Source organism: Halichoerus grypus, chromosome 1, assembly GCF_964656455.1.
Source record: "Halichoerus grypus chromosome 1, mHalGry1.hap1.1, whole genome shotgun sequence".
Taxonomy (NCBI): domain Eukaryota; kingdom Metazoa; phylum Chordata; class Mammalia; order Carnivora; family Phocidae; genus Halichoerus; species Halichoerus grypus.
In genome coordinates this window covers 111195826-111210284 of record NC_135712.1, presented here as the reverse complement: position 1 = coordinate 111210284, position 14459 = coordinate 111195826, and the positions used below count along the sequence as shown (strand labels likewise).

The 14459-nt window shown below is 40.0% G+C and overlaps 1 protein-coding gene across 4 annotated transcripts in view; it reads left to right on the top strand.

Annotated features, from left to right (window-relative positions):
• RNF13 (ring finger protein 13) overlaps positions 1-14459 on the top strand; it is a 219542-nt gene that overhangs the window by 41289 nt on the left and 163794 nt on the right. For 2 of the 4 annotated variants that reach the window (XM_078070451.1, XM_078070440.1), the window contains exon 1: positions 12967-13119. The exons of 1 other annotated variant lie outside the window; for it this stretch is intronic. The gene's annotated coding sequence lies outside the window, so the exon portion shown is untranslated. Of the gene's footprint in view, positions 1-12317; positions 12507-12966; positions 13120-14459 lie in introns of those variants that run through there. One more of the 4 variants, XM_078070446.1, reaches the window with a different exon arrangement.

The window sequence follows — 14459 nt, the reverse complement described above, 5'->3', positions numbered from 1 at the left end:
GTGTACTTGTTCCCTGGTGGTATTTCTAATCCTGCCATGGGGTATAGAACAATGCCCATTTGCACCAGGGAGATGAATGCATAGGCAAATGACTGTGGTTTTCCCTTGCCATCTCTGTGTAATAGAATCTGCCCAATAACAACATATAGTTGGTATGTCTTTTAGTCCTTGCCTTTATGTTATTTACAACAATTTACCATTGTTATCTTCTTCAACTTCCCTAGCAGTGGTGGAAAATATTTCACTTCAATAAATGAGCAAAGATATTAAGCACCATTACTCAAGTTTATAGAGTAAGCATTGTACTGGAACTTAATTCTAAGACCATCCTGGTATGATACACTTGGGTTAGTGCTGTCATGTCTGATTATTCGCTTGTGTATGTAAATCTTTTCTTCCTCAAATTCCTCCTGATCTATGACAGAATCCTCATTTTGCATTTCTTTTTATTCTTAGCAGCACTTAGCACAATGTAAGTCACATGATAGGTGCTCAGTAAGTGTTAACCTCTTGGTTGATTCTGTTCTGATTTCCAACTTATGTTCCAACCACAAGAAATGTGAAAAAATGGAAAACATAAAAAGGGCAGAGGATTTCACAACAGAGCTAACTCTTTTTGCATATTTTTCAAGTGTTGCAACATCAGGATATCTCCTTATGTTGTCACTGTTTTGATAGAAAGTTTATTACTATAGGGTGTGGTTGCTGCCGTTTTAGTGTCTCCCCAAAAGCTGCTGTGATTGTTGACTGGTGAAAGCTCATAGCTACGGCTCCTTCTCCAAGGAATTGCCCTCGGCTGTTGGGAACTGCCTTGACAAAAAAGCTGGGCACCCCCATCAGTAACTGACGGCCAAGGGGCTACAAAAGGCCTGCCTTCTCATCTGAAGGAGAGAAAATTCTGCAGAGGATTCTTATAGATCAGGCCGCAGCTGGACTTTACCTGAGACTACATTCTTTCTCCCTTTTTCTTCTTCCCAGCTCTGCTGAACTCTCTCCCTGACTAGTTTTTCTTATGCACTCCCTCAGTAGTTGATACGCATCTCAATCCCTGTCTCAGGCTCTGCTTCCAGAGAAACCAACCTACAGCAGAGGATCTTAAAGAAGCTCATATGCTTTAAGAAATCACAACCAACTGCTTTGTAGCTTCCTGAAATACATGTTTATTTTTACATGTGTATTTTTGTATGCTGTAGTAGACTTGCCTTTAGAGTAAATGCCCTGCTCAAAATTATGTCATTAAGGACTTGTTCCTTACCTGTGTCCCCAGCAGTGAGGTTTGTAATGTGACCCTTTTCTCGTCATCACAGTTATTTGGACCAGAATGGAACTGTCAGAATCCTTTCTTTTTGGACTGAAGGAAAATATGACTTTGCGGTTTGATCTGTAACATGCAAATTAGCGACTGTGAGTGAATCATCTTCTTCCTCCAATGTGACTGAGTGGCAGAGAAAGCTAAGAAGAAAGAATGAAACAGACATATGCATTTTTTTTTTTAAGATTTTTTATTTATTTATTTGACAGAGAGAGACACAGCGAGAGAGGGAACACAAGCAGGGGGAGTGGGAGAGGGAGAAGCAGGCTTCGTGCTGAGCAGGGAGCCCGATGCGGGGCTCGATCCCAGGACCCTGGGATCATGACCTGAGCCGAAAGCAGACGCTTAACGACTGAGCCACCCATGTGCCCCTGAAACAGACAAAGAGGGGCACAGGACATAGAGGGCACTCCCATGGTTTCTGTTGCCCTTGAATTGTGAGACACCATCTCTCTATATAACACATGCCCCCGATTTTGCTTAAACATGCTTTAGTTGGTTTCTGTTACTTAAAATCAAAAGAGTTCTATCAAAAACTAATGATGTAATGTATGGTGATTAACATAACATAATAAAATTAAAAACGAAAAACAAAAAATAATAAAAGAAAAAATCAGAAGAGTTCTAATTCATATTTATCCTTTAAGATTCAGCTTCCTTTGGAACAAAATAATATTCATTATCACCACAATTGTTGTTTAATGTCGTTGCCAAGATATTAGCCAAAATGTTTTGGTAAGAGACATAAACCATGCACCAGTATGGAAAAATCTCCAACGTAAATCATTAGGTGAAAAAAGGTGCAAAACAGAATGTGTCATATATTACCATTTGAGGGAGAAGGAGGGAAATCATATCTGTAGATATGATATACGGTACAGATAGTTTGCATAGACCTCAAAATCCCTGGAAATATACTCAGGAAACTGGAGTCTTTGGTGCCTGTAGAGAGGAGACTTGAGCAGCCAGGTGTCAAGGACGAGAACAATACTTTTCACTGTACTTTCTTTGTCTTTTTTAAAAATAGACTTTATTTTTTAGAGAACTTTTAGATTTACAGCAAAATTGGGGTGCCTGGGTGGCTCAGTCGGTTGAGCATCTGCCTTCTGCTCAGGTCATGATCCCAGGGTCCTGGGATCGAGCCCCGTGTTGGGCTCCCTGCTCAGTGGGGAGCCTGCTTCTCCCTCTCCTCCCGGCTTGTGCTCTCTCTTGCTATCTCTGTCACTGTCTGTCTGTCTCTCTCTCTCTCAAATAAAAAAATAAAAAATAAATAAAAAAAAACATTTACAGCAAAATTAATTGGAAAGTACATAGTGTTCTCCTATACCCTTATACCTCCTGCCCCACACATTACAGCTTCCCGCATCAAAATCCCAATCTGAATGGTACATTCATTACAACTGATGAATCTACACTGACACATCATAATTGCCCAAAATCCATATTTGACATTAGGGTACACTCTTGGTGTTGTACATTTTATGGGTTTTGACAAACTCATAATGACATGTGTCCATTGGTACAGTATCATATGGAACAGTTTCATTGCCCTAAAATCCTCCGTGCTCTGCCTATTTATCCCTTTTTCTCTCCTAACCTCAGGTAACCACTGATCTTTTTACTGTCTCCATGGGTTTGTCTTTTCCAGACTGTCATATGGTTGGAATCATACAGTATGCATCCTTTTCAGATATGCTTCCTTCACTCAGTAATAAGAATTTAAGGTTTTTACTGTTTTTTTATGACTTGATAGCTCATTTCTTTTTAGCATGGAATAATACTCCATTGTTGGATGTACCACAGTTTATTTACTCATTCACTTACTGAAGGATGTCTTGGTTGCTTCCAAGTTTTGGCAATTATGAATAAAGCTTCTATAAACATCCATGTGTAGGTTTTTGTGTGGATGTAAATTTTCAGTTCATTTGGGTAAATACCCTGGAGTATGATTGTTGGATGATTTGGTAAGAGTATGTTATGTTTTGTAAGAAACTACCAAACTATCTTTTGGAGTGGCTGACCATTTTGCATTCCTACTAGCAATGAATGAGAGTTCCTATTGCTCTACATCCTCACCAGCATTTGTTGTTGTGTTTGTATTATCTTTATTCTTTTCAAATTTTGAACCATGTGAAAACATTAACTACTCAAAAAATTAAATTAGATGAAATACAGAAAAATGGAAAAAAAAAAAAGCCCAGCTCAGTCCTTTCAAGAGACCTTTTTGATCTCCCCAGGATAGTTGACCTCTTCCTCTATTCCTTCACTTCATCATATGTGTTTAAACTATTGGGCCTTTTATACAGCATTCCATTTATTATGTCAGTGTCACCCTCTCTCATTAGACTGTGAGCTTCCTCATGGAGGGGCAGTATCTTAATCACCTTTGTATCCCCAGTGGTCAGTGCCTTGCAGTGTGAATAAACAAGCTAGATTATTGTAGATTGATATCATTAAAAGTTACCTTGTAATAATGAAATGATAAGTAGACTTGAAACTCTCTTAGCAATCTAGGGACAACTTGAACTGATAAAGAGTAGACTTGAAAATTTTCTTAGTTGCAATCTAGGAATAACTCGTTTTAGCATCCAGAAGATCTAGAAGCTCTTTTTGAGTTTTTTCCCCTGGGAGTTTTTAATTAATGTAGTTAGCCTACTGGGTGCCTCCTACATGCAATGGAATATGCTAGGTCTTTGGAAGATTTGATGATGAATGTGATCTTAAGGGTTTTGCCATGAATATAGAAAATGGCAGCTGTCCAACACACCTGGACCAGGAACTGTATTATAGGATGAAGTGTGATAAGAGATGTACAAACAAAATTGATAGTACGGAAGTGAAGAGACATTTGATCTGACATAAAGATATACTGTTCATTCATTTTAGTCATTCAGTACATATATACTGAGGCTTTACTATGTATCAGGCACTGTTCTCTGCAGGATCATTGCAGTGAATAAGATACGGAGCTTCCAGTTTAATGTGAATGTGTGTGTGTGTTTGGAGTGGAGGAAAGGTTAAGGGTAGGTAAGGAATAGTGGGGAGGGACAAAGACAATAATTAATAAGCAATAAATAGCTAAGCTCTATTTAAAGAGAATGGTCAGATAGTAGGGATAAGCATGGAAAAAGTAAAGACAAATCTAGCGAAATAGGAAAGGAAGTGCTTGTTGGAATAATGGTATGAAAGAATTAGGTTCAATACAGGGAAAACAAGTAAATAGGAAGATGACACATACCAAGGGAGAAAGAGCAAGAAAAAAATGTTACAGATCTGTACTGGGGTAAAAAAAGGAAACGACTATGTCACAATCAGTGACTTAAATTTTATTCCTCTGATCTCTCATATATTTCATAGATGGAAATCTATGATTCTTTATTCTTATTTCTGCATTTAGAGTCATGGCATTCTCCCTATTACAGTTTAACCCCTTACTTCAGGTTCCTTTTAAAAACTCTGAAATAGTCACATGTTTACATTGATTTTAAAACGTTTTCTGATTTATGAAATGTTGATACATGTCATATGTGTTATATGATATATACAAAACAAGAAGAAACAGAACTTTATGTCACATGGTAAATAGTACTGTATAAGAATACTGAATGATTGATGATCCTTTACAATACTAATTACCTTAGGAGTATATGCTTTGGTATGAAAAATGCTCAGTACTGATGTGTTGAGAGAGAATTGATGGCATCTGTTTTTTTATTGAAGGTTAATTGACATATAATATTATATTAGTTTCAGGTGTACATCATAGTGATTTGACAATTCTATACATTACTCAATGCTTACTGTCATGTGTAGTCACCATAAACGCTTTGACAGTATTGTTGAGTATGTTCTTTATGCTATACTTTTCATCTCTGTGACTTATTTATTTTATAATTGGACATTTGTACCTCTTAATTCCTTTACCATTTTGCCCATCCTCCCACCCACCTCTCCTCTGGCAACCACCAGTTTGTTCTCTGTATTTGAGTCTGTTTGGTTTGTTCATTTCTTTTGTTTTTTTTGGATTCCACATATAAGTGAAATCATATGGTATTTGTTTTTCTTTGTCTGACTTCACTTATCATAACACTCTCTAGGTCCATCCATGTTGTCACAAATGGCAAGATTTCATTCTTTTCTATGGCTGAGTAATATTTCGTTGTATGTATATATGTGTGTATGTGTGTGTATATGTATATGTGTATATACATTTATATACTGTGTCATATATATACCACATCATATATACCACATTTTCTTTATCCATTCATCTACTGTTGGATACTTGGGTTGTTTCCATACTTGGCTATTGTAAATAATGCTGCAGTAAACATAGGAGTGCATATATCTCTTCGAATTAGTGTTTTCATTTTCTTTGGGTAAATACCCAGTAGTGGAATTACTGGATCATATGGTAACTCTGTTTTTAATTTTTTGAGGAACCTCTATACTGTTGTAAAGAGGAGAGTTTGAGTCAATTGCTTCCCAATTTAATATAAAGAAATCAAAGGAAAATTATACTTTAAACTTCCATGAAAAATAGTCCTACAAAATAGTGATTTCAAGTTTGCAATCCCTAATTTTCTTGAAAATGATAAAATATCTAAACAAAACAATCTATTGAGATATGATAGATATCTTTAAGCATTTTTCATTTGTAGAGTAATAAAGGTAAAGTGAGCTACCTTCGGTTTAAAATTCATGAATTTTTAAAAGTTAGATTTATTAAAAAATAATTTTTTAGCAAATGAAAAGAGGCAAGCTTATTTTGACCACAAAGCTTGCTTCACATTTCTCAATCTACCGAAAGTTTAAGAGCTAGTAGTCTCAAAACAAAAACAAAAACAAAAACTAGTAGTCTCTATTTTGTTTTCTTGTTTTTTTTTTTTTTTAAGATTTTTAAAATTTATTTGAGAGAGAGATTGAGAGAATGAGTGGGAGGAGGGGCAGAAGGAGAAGCAGACTCCCTGTGTAGCAGAGAGGCTGATGTGGGACTCGGGACTCCATCCCTGGGTCCTAGGATCATGACTTGAGCCCAAGGCGGACCCTTAACTGACTGAACCACCCAGGTGCCCTAGTAGTCTTTATTTTGAATATGAATTAGGTGTAATGATTTACTGTGTTGTCTCCCACTTCTAAATAGTTCTTGGTAATTGGAAAAGCCTTTCATAGAAAGCATTTGTCTGTAGTGCCAGGTTGGACCTTTTTGCAATAGGCCAGTTTTTTGAGAAAAAAACAAGTTTGAAAGAAGGAAGTAGAAGTCTTAATTCTCGATATACTTCCTGTCCTCATATTATTCCTGATTCATTTAAGGTACAGTTTTAGTTAGGTTTTTGTTTTTTTTAAGTAATTTATTGTGATTTTAATTTTAACTGGAAAAGAAACCATGCAGGTTTGGGCAATCCTAAAACACCTAGATATATTGAGTTAAATATAATATATCTTCATAAGTGCATAGCAGAGTTTGCCAGAAAGTAAGGGATACCCTCTTGGGTCAACCAAAGAGGCAACGAAAAATCAGATTTTACAGTTTCTTGAACTTGCTATTTAGCAAAGAAACACATGAAAAGAAACAATAGACTAAAGAAGATGGACTTAACCTGTAAAAGGAACAGATGAGGGGCGCCTGGGTGGCTCAGTTGGTTCGGCGCCTGCCTTTGGCTCGGGTCATGATCTCAGGGTCCTGGGATCGAGCCCCGTGTCGGTCTCCCTGCTCGGTGGGGAGTCTGCTTCTCCCTCTCCCTCTGCCCCTCCCCCCTGCTCATACTCTCTCTCTCAAATAAATAAAATCTTAAAAAAAAAAAAGGAACATGATTTAGAAGTTTGGTCTGAGGATCACCAGCATCACCTGGGTACTTGGCTGGAATTTTAGACTCTCAGGCTCCATCAGAGACCTACTAAATCAGAATCTGCCTTCCAACAAACTCTTAGGTGTTCCTATGTATAATAATGTTTGAGAAGCCCTAGTTTACATGACATCATAGTTGAGGGATACTAGGAAGATTTCTCTTGACTGCCGTTTTTCCACTCATTCATTTTAGTATCTAAAATGCTGTGGGGCGCCTGGGTGGCTCAGTCAGTAAAGTGTCTGCCTTTGTTAGGCTCAGGTCATGATCCCCGGTCCTGGGTTCGAGCCCTGTGTTTGGCACCCTGCTCAGCAGGGAGTCTGCTTCTCCCTCTCGCTCTGCTCCTCCCCCTGCTCTTGCTCTCACTCGCATGCTTGCTTGCTCTCTCTCTCAAATGAATAAATAAAAACAAATCTTTAAAATTTCATTTTCATTTAAGGCATTGTGGTTTCGGAAGCTAACCTATAAAATATATACTTTTAACAAGACTAATGCTCTTGTATTCATTTATTTAAAAATTTTCTATATGACAGCTGGAAACAGCTTTGGAGATCTAAGACAGGTGAATTTCAGGTGTTGGAGAATGAGGGATAGGCTCGGATAAGGGGTGTTGTTGAGGCAGGACAGCCATACAGCGATAGAATGTGATAAAACTGAGGAACAAGAAGTTTTACTTGCCCAAGTTCACCCAGGAGAGTTATTTGGGTCCAACCTGGAGCCCTCTCCTTCATGTTATGTTGGCTACTTATTGTTTGTCATTTCAGCTCAGAACTCAGGCTCTGATATGGATGGAACTTGCATTCAAATCCCAGTTCCAGAGCCCAAGAAGTCTATTCCATTTCTCACTAGCTGCATGAGTTTGTATGAGCTATTTAATTTCTTTGAACCATGGTTTCCTGATTTGTAAGAATAAAACACATTAGTAGGACCAAAGGTTGTCATGAGGATTAATCAAATAATGTGTAAAAAACTCAGTACAGGATTGCTACTGCTGTTGTTATTATTAGTTAGGGGAATGGGAGATAAGGAAAAGTCTGGGAATATTTTAAGAGCAACGATCACCTGGGGACCAAGAGCTAGATATGGGAAATAGCAATATTGAAAGGAATGATTGGAAAGCCTTGAGAATAAGCTATACCAGCTTTCTTTTGGTTGTTAATTGCTTTGTATATCTTCCCCTTCCTTTTACTATCAATCTTTTGGTGCCCTTTCAGTTTTAGTTATTACGTCTTGTTAAAAAGAATATAGCTGATAATCTGTCTTTTAGCTGACAAGTTTATCCCATTTACCTCTTTTAGAGGGTGATTGATATATTTCTTGTGCCTCTATATTGTATTTGCCATGTACAATACCTACAATATGCCCCTTTCCCACCTCAACTTTCCTGCCAGTCTATGGAGTAATTATGTTTGCTTTATTCCCTTTTTTACATCTACTGGTTTGAAAATTATACTCAATTTCTTGGCTCTCCATATGTTCTTGCATCTCACCCCTTCTTTCTGGGTTCAATTTTTGACTTCTTGAAGACATCCCTTAGAAGTTCTTTCAGTGAAAGTCTCTTACTTTGCTCTCTCATTTAAATGATAGGTTTACCATAGGGTGGCTCAGTTGGTTAAGTGTCTGCCTTCAGCTCAGGTCCTGATCCCAGAGTCCTGGGATTGAGCCCCATGTTGGGCGCCCAGATCAACAGGGAGTATGTTTGTCCCTCCCTCTGCACACCCCCAACCACCACTTGTGCCCTCCCCACCCCATGCTCTTTTTCGTGCTCTCTTCCACACACCCTCTCTCTCTCAAATAAATGAAAAATAAAATCTTAAAAAAGATAAATGCTAGCTTACTTCAGCATACAATTCTAGGTTGACAATTGTAATTATTTTACTTCAGTATTTGAAGATGTTATTTCATTAACTTCTAGTTTCTTTTGTTGCTGTTGAGAAAATCAGCTGCCATTCCTTTGTATTTTTTTTTAATTTCAGAACTTTTGTTTTTCTTTGATCTTCTCTAAATTTCACTACAATACCTAGATGTGAATTTCTTTTTTTTTTTTTTAAGATTTTATTTATTTATTTGACACAGAGAGAGAGACAGCGAGAGAGGGAACACAAGCAGGGGGAGTGGGAGAAGGAGAAACAGGCTTGCAGGGAGCCCGATGCGGGGCTCGATCCCAGGACCTTGGGATCATGACCTGAGCTGAAGACAGACGCTTAATGACTGAGCCATCGAGGCGCCCTTTGTTTCTTTAGGGTGTATTTCCTGGGCTGGAATTGCTGTGTCATACAAAATGTTCTTTTTCAGCCTTTCCAGATAATACCAAATTATTTCCAAAAATGACTGCCTTAATTCACACTCCTGAGTTCTTACATCTTTATATAGCATTATGTCACCTAAATTTTTGCTTGCTTATTTTGTAATAACTTTGTTAGCAAATAGAGGAAGATTGCTTCTCAGTGTCCCAAATAAGAAAGGAAAAATTCAAATTGTATGTCATTCATCTTTTTTTTTTTTTAAAGATTTTATTTATTTGTCAGAGAGAGAGAGAGCACAAGCACACAAGCAGGGGGAACAGCAGACAGAGGGAGAATCAGGTTCCCCGCTGAGCAAGGAGGCTGATGTGAGGACCCAATGCAGGACCCTGGGATCATAACCTGATCCAAAAGTAGGTGCTTAACCAACTGAGCCACCCAGTCATCCCTGTCATTCATCTTAGATAAAGAAAGGGAGGCAACTCATCCCAAGGGAAACAATGACCAGATTATTTTTAAGGCATTTAACCTGAAACAGACTTTTTTTTGGTCTGATCTTTTTCAATTCCCTTGAAAACAAATAAGCTTTGTTGAAAAGCCTTTCAGACTGATACTTGTCCTTTTGTGTTCTGAACTTTTCACTTACTATCTTACAAGATGAACTTATTAGTTTAGAACTTGGTAAAGAATTGGGAGTCTTTTCTAATCTTTGGACCAAAACTCCCTAAAACAGTTTTTAGTTCTTTTTGGTTTTCAAAGGTGCCTACTCCTACATATATGAATTCCTCTGGATTTTTTATGGCTTCTATTCCTTCTTTTATCACAGTAATAATTTTATTTTCTGTTCAAAATGAAAATAGGTTTTTATCTGATTCTAAAATTACCATTTTTTCTGATTCTAAGTATAATAATGTTTAGAGTCATTTTAACATCTCTAGTTGATCTCAGCACTTAAAACACTGCATTCTTGCCACTATTTAGGGAGAAAACTTCTAAGCCATTTTAGACAATTATTTAGTATTCGTCTTTTTAGTTGTTGCTGTCTTACAATATTTTGGAGGTAGAAATGCTACAATTTCACATGCTATCTGTTTATACTTTTAGGAGGATGTATAATAAAACCTGTCAGACACAAAGTTCTAAAAGCTCATTTTCTTTTATTTGTTTTTATAAGGAGATAATTAGCGACTGTTAGTATCATGTGCCATGTTAACCCTTCATGTTCTTGAAAACCACTATTAAGATATCTATCAATCTTACTAACATACTTAAAAAAAAAAAAATTGGTACTTTTTCCCAGTCTATTTTCTTCCAGTTTGTCTTCATTCATCACAGTGGGGAGAATAACTGCTTTTGCAGGGTGTAGCACAATTCTTCTTCGTAAATGCAGTGCAAATAGCACATTACCTTGTTCATAACTGAGAGAACTATACCTATTGTGATCTGAAGAGAAGAATAAAGTCAGATTAAAATGTTCTGTACTCAGGGCTCCTGGGTGGCTCAGTCCCTTGAGCCTCGACTCTTGATTTCGGCTCATATTTGATCTCAGGGTTCTGGGATGGAGCCCTTAGTGGGGCTCTGAGCTCAGCGTGGAGTCTGCTTGAGGATTCTCTCTCCCTCTGCCCCTCCCCCCACTCATGTGCACATGTGCTCTCTCTCTAAAATAAATCTTAAAAAAATGTTCTGTACTCAAGGTACTTTAAGGAATAAACAAACCTGTTTTTTCCTTTTTTAACATATAGAATATGGACATTATTATTTTTTGGTTTTTTGCTGTCATTCAAAAAAATCTGATTTAGGGGTGCCTGGGTGGCTCAGTCGTTAAGTGCCTGCCTTCAGCTCAGGTCATGATCCCAGGGTCCTGGGATCGAGCCCTGCATCGGGCTCCCTACTCAGCGGGAAGCCTGCTTCTTCCTCTCCCACTCCCCCTGCTTGTGTTCTCTCTCTCTCGCTGTGTCTCTCTCTGTCAAATAAATAAATAAAATCTTTAAAAAAAATTTAAAAAAATCTGATTTAACATAAAACCAATTTGAGATGACTGAATGAAATGCTTATAGAGATACTGTAACTATGTTTACATTAATTACACTAGCCTTTATGTAATATTTCCAATTCTGATTTTGTTTGCTCCTCCCTCCCCTCCTAATTCTGATTTTTATGACTTTGTTAAAGGCAGGTCTGTGTATTAAGTATCGAATGTCTTCACAACTGATGAAAACCCAAGAATATATAGTATATACAGTCATAAGGTACATAAGAGAGCAAAGGACCTCTGTTGGCCTTTATTGAATTTTATTTTACTGTAATTTTATTTTTAATTTTTTGGGGTTTAAGTTTTATCTGAGTACATGATATTCACAATATTCAAAATTCAAAGGGCACAAAAGCATACACAATAGGGAAAGTTTTCCTCCCATTCCTGTGTCCCAGCCACTCAGGTATCCCCAGAACAATCAGGGTTACAAGTTACATCAGTGGTGTTCTACAGGTGTTTCTATGTGATAACCCTCTCTAGCACCTCCGTTGTTTAAAAGATAAGGTCGAAGATGGTGAAGTCTGTAATGGACTTTTAAAGGCACCTTATTTTGAAGCAGAAGCAGGACCAGAATCTTGGTTTCCTGGCATTCTAATTCAGGACTTTTTGCAATCGTCACATAAGCCAAATTGCCTAAGGTGGCTAGTTGGCAACTGATTAATCAGTGCTGTGGTTCCAATCCAGGCAATTTAAGTTTCAAAGTAGTTTGGTTTAAGATTGGAATACCCGGTAGGCAGAAGGTTAATCAGAAGGGCAGTAGGGGGCGGGATTTTTTGGCTCGCCAAAAGGAGGTTCGGGTTTTAAAAGGCTGACCTAGGGCTTAATCACACGGTTTGACTTTTGCTGAGTCCCGGGGATGGCGCGTGTCAGGCCCAGAGTGCTGACGTCAGCACGGCTCCGAGCCGGGCGTCCGGGTACTAGCTTTCAGCCTTCGGGCTGCTGGCATCTCTAACAACGCGACCCGGACTCTATCTAAGGCGTTGGTGGGTCTCGGTCCCATCCATCCGGACCTCAGCCTGGACACCGTGCAGAGGGGATGAGGTTTCGTCCTCGCTCCTTCAGCCGGTCGGGTGAGTGTGGTGCAGGGAAGAGCCTCGTCGGTGCCAGAGCCAGCCCCGCCCAGGGGCAGCCCGCCACCTGGGTCTCGGGCTGCTTCGTCCCAAAGTAAGAGCGGACCAAGCCGGCCGGCCCTGGCCGCTCGGTACGGTCCCCTCCAGACCCCACGGCCTCCACCCCTGGGAGCAAATGGTGGTGGGGGCTTCCATAGCCAGTTCCCTCGGCCAGCCTGCCCCCTCCCCTGACAAAAAGCGGATCCTTCAGCTGCGCTGCAGAAGCCCGCCCTACCCTTCTCTTTCCTTCCCGGGAAGACGGATCACGCGGCCAAGAACGCGACTCCACGAACTGGGCTTTTTTCCCTGCCAGCTGGAGCAAGCAGCGAGGCGCGGTGTGAGAGTGGGAAGGGGCCTTAGCAAACAGCTCTGTGGCCCAATGGCTTTTCTTTGTCTTCGGGTGCCGGCCAATGAGGCGTGTGGGGCGGGACTTCCGTCTAGCCTCGGTGTTGTTGTCCCCACTCGGATTCCGGCTGTGGGGGTCGGTGCGGATATTCAGTCATGAAGTCAGGGTAGGGACCTCCGCAGCGACGCGGTGGGCGAGCCTATTTGTGTTGCGGGGTCGGGCTTCCAGGTAAGAGCCTCTCTGGCCTCTCGGTAGCCGGGTAGGGGATTGTCCCCCCTCGGGGCCTGGCCGGGAGAACACACCCCCTCGCCGGCCCTCTGTGGCGGCCCCGCTGCTGAGGTCTTTGCTGCTCCTCCCCAGGCTGGGTGCGGAGGAAATAAGGCTTTTTGCAAAAGATTAAAAAACAAAAAACAAAAAACCTCTGTCCTCGGAGGGCCGATTCCCGCTCACCCCCACCCCCACTCTTTGAGTTTGTATGTATCTAAAGTTGTTGTATGATCTGTTTTGCTTCTCACATTCCCATCCTGCGGTGGCAAGAGCCTGGGAAGATGTTTGGAAGGCTTCTCTTGGTCAAGTACCTGCCGCAAAGTCCCCGGGCGAAATCGCTTAAGTTGCGGGGACTGTGTAGCCTTTGAAAAAAGGAGGGCAGTCACCTCCTTTCTTTGTAATCGCCCTCCATCCCCCGCTGGAAGCTCAGGTTGAAGGTGGGACGTGACTCTACTAGGGACAGATTCCATGTCCCTGCCCTCTTAAAGCCGGCAACTCTGCCAGGACACTTACGGAGTTGACCCCCACTGATCAAAGAACTCTGTCCCAGTGAGGGAATGGGCAGACGCAGAAACCAAGCGATCCCAGAAGCACTCAGGCAACTTCAGTGGCAGCCACTGAGTGTTTTCTGCTAGTTTTTGGTGAATTCCTCTATTTTGTCTTAATCTGGCAGTAGTAAATTTCCAAAATTATTGTTCCATCCTCCGTTTCAGCACCGTGGGCAGCTGCTCAGGTCGGTTTCGGTTGCCCCAAACTTGCCTGAGTGTTAAATACTCCTCAGTGATGCAGCAGGAACAGTGAAAACGAATGCATTCCTTTCGACAATGATCTGTTGTTCTCCAAGGAGAACATCTGCAGTTTTTGATACAATATAAATAAGTAAGATGGGTGTGCCTCCAAAGGGTTGTAGTAGAGAAGCAGATCAATTCAAGATTTAAGGATGGGCTTTTCAAGGCTTTCATCTGTTTAAGTACCTGTTTTAATGGGTTGAGGAGATTAGCTCCAAGGAAGAGAAACAAAACTGGAATCGTAGCAGTTAAAAGAATTTAAACAGAACGTAAAAAGTGTAGTGCAGTGCTGTAGTTTGGAGGCCATGAGGATTTATTAATGGGTTTTGGAATCAATTTAGTGCATTGACATTAACGTTAGAAAGAAAAAAAAAATCAGAGGACATCCTATGGAGTAAAACTAAATATTATTTTATGAAGCATTTGTTTCAGTTTTTAAAAAATGTGTATATGAAGAGGAAGATGTAAATGTATACCATATTATTGTGGATTATGGCAAAACAGTGGATCCCA